Here is a 2737-nt window from a genome sequence, read left to right as displayed (position 1 = left end):
TTATTATTATTATTATTATTATTATTATTATTATTATTATTATTATTATTATTATTATTATTATTAACATGGCCGTATTATTATTAACATAGACACCAGAAGACCGATAATCTAACTCTACTCTAAGACTTAGACAATCACTCAAAACTTACCCACTAAAAGTTTTTACAACATAACCAAGATAAAAATTTGCAATAAGGTCGACCTCAGAAGGCCATGGACACCAATATTGGCTATTAAGCTTAACTGCTGGTCAAAATTACTTCGCGATGGTGGCGAACGAATCGGCGATCTCAAGAAGTGGGTGAGAGAGGGGTCTAGAAATGACTTTGGGTTTGAAACGAATATTTTAGTGTTCGTGGATAGCTCACACGGTAGAGCCACGCTCTCACCTGCCAGGCGGAGTTGTCGTACCAATAAGGTCGCAGGTTCAAACCCCACCAACGCCGCGAAAAAAAATTTTATTCTCTATTGTCTTCTGGCACTTTTCTACTCACTTCATATCTTGTTGTTACCAACATAAGTGCCTGCTCCACTCACTTTTCTGAATTAAAAATTCACCCCATACACCGGAGCATACTCAATGTCTCAATCGTTTCTATGTTATATGTTTGTGATGAGAATATTGGCTATTAAGCTTAACTGCTGGTCAAAATTACTTCGCGATGGTGGCGAACGAATCGGCGATCTCAAGAAGTGGTGTGAGAGAGGGGTCTAGAAATGACTTTGGGTTTGAAACGAATATTTTTGTGTTCGTGGATAGCTCACACGGTAGAGCCACGCTCTCACCTGCCAGGCGGAGTTGTCGTACCAATAAGGTCGCAGGTTCAAACCCCACCACCGCCGCGAATAAAAATTTTTATTCTCTATTGTCTTCTGGCACTTTTCTACTCACTTCATATCTTGTTGTTACCAACATAAGTGCCTGCTCCACTCACTTTTCTGAATTAAAAATTCACCCCATACACCGGAGCATACTCAAAGTCTCAATCGTTTCTATGTTATATGTTTGTTATGAGAATATTGGCTATTAAGCTTAACTGCTGGTCAAAATTACTTCGCGATGGTGGTGAACGAATCGGCGATCTCAAGAAGTGGGTGAGAGAGGGATCTAGAAATGACTTTGGGTTTGAAACGATATTTTTGTGTTCGTGGATAGCTCACACGGTAGAGCCACGCTCTCACCTGCCAGGCGGAGTTGTCGTACCAATAAGGTCGCAGGTTCAAACCCCACCACCGCGCGAAAAAAAAAAACATTTTTTTATTCTCTATTGTCTTCTGGCACTTTTCTACTCACTTCATATCTTGTTGTTACCAACATAAGTGCCTGCTCCACTCACTTTTCTGAATTAAAAATTCACCCATACACCGGAGCATACTCAATGTCTCAATCGTTTCTATGTTATATGTTTGTGATGAGAATATTGGCTATTAAGCTTAACTGCTGGTCAAAATTACTTCGCGATGGTGGTGAACGAATCGGCGATCTCAAGAAGTGGGTGAGAGAGGGATCTAGAAATGACTTTGGGTTTGAAACGAATATTTTTGTGTTCGTGGATAGCTCACACGGTAGAGCCACGCTCTCACCTGCCAGGCGGAGTTGTCGTACCAATAAGGTCGCAGGTTCAAACCCCACCACCGCCGCGAAAAAAAAAACATTTTTTTATTCTCTATTGTCTTCTGGCACTTTTCTACTCACTTCATATCTTGTTGTTACCAACATAAGTGCCTGCTCCACTCACTTTTCTGAATTAAAAATTCACCCCATACACCGGAGCATACTCAATGTCTCAATCGTTTCTATGTTATATGTTTGTGATGAGAATATTGGCTATTAAGCTTAACTGCTGGTCAAAATTACTTCGCGATGGTGGTGAACGAATCGGCGATCTCAAGAAGTGGGTGAGAGAGGGATCTAGAAATGACTTTGGGTTTGAAACGAATATTTTTGTGTTCGTGGATAGCTCACACGGTAGAGCCACGCTCTCACCTGCCAGGCGGAGTTGTCGTACCAATAAGGTCGCAGGTTCAAACCCCACCACCGCCGCGAAAAAAATTTTTTATTCTCTATTGTCTTCTGGCACTTTTCTACTCACTTCATATCTTGTTGTTACCAACATAAGTGCCTGCTCCACTCACTTTTCTGAATTAAAAATTCACCCCATACACCGGAGCATACTCAATGTCTCAATCGTTTCTATGTTATATGTTTGTGATGAGAATATTGGCTATTAAGCTTAACTGCTGGTCAAAATTACTTCGCGATGGTGGCGAACGAATCGGCGATCTCAAGAAGTGGGTGAGAGAGGGGTCTAGAAATGACTTTGGGTTTGAAACGAATATTTTTGTGTTCGTGGATAGCTCACACGGTAGAGCCACGCTCTCACCTGCCAGGCGGAGTTGTCGTACCAATAAGGTCGCAGGTTCAAACCCCACCACCGCCGCGAATAAAAAAACATTTTTTTATTCTCTATTGTCTTCTGGCACTTTTCTACTCACTTCATATCTTGTTGTTACCAACATAAGTGCCTGCTCCACTCACTTTTCTGAATTAAAAATTCACCCCATACACCGGAGCATACTCAATGTCTCAATCGTTTCTATGTTATATGTTTGTGATGAGAATATTGGCTATTAAGCTTAACTGCTGGTCAAAATTACTTCGCGATGGTGGTGAACGAATCGGCGATCTCAAGAAGTGGGTGAGAGAGGGATCTAGAAATGACTTTGGGTTTGA

At 41.4% G+C, this 2737-nt stretch overlaps 1 protein-coding gene across 1 annotated transcript in view; it reads right to left on the bottom strand.

The window, feature by feature from the left end:
* LOC144965408 (uncharacterized) overlaps nt 1–223 on the bottom strand; it is a 21008-nt gene extending 20785 nt beyond the window's left edge. The window contains exon 1 of the mRNA XM_078900732.1: nt 153–223. The gene's annotated coding sequence lies outside the window, so the exon portion shown is untranslated. The remainder of the gene's footprint in view (nt 1–152) is intronic.
* Between the last annotated feature and the right edge of the window lie 2514 nt (nt 224–2737).

This window comes from Berghia stephanieae, chromosome 2 (assembly GCF_034508935.2).
Source record: "Berghia stephanieae isolate SIO BIC M18660-M18661 chromosome 2, UCSD_Bste_1.3, whole genome shotgun sequence".
NCBI classification, from domain to species: domain Eukaryota; kingdom Metazoa; phylum Mollusca; class Gastropoda; order Nudibranchia; family Aeolidiidae; genus Berghia; species Berghia stephanieae.
The sequence above is the reverse complement of the archived record's forward strand: the minus strand, read 5'-3'. Positions and strand labels throughout refer to the sequence as shown.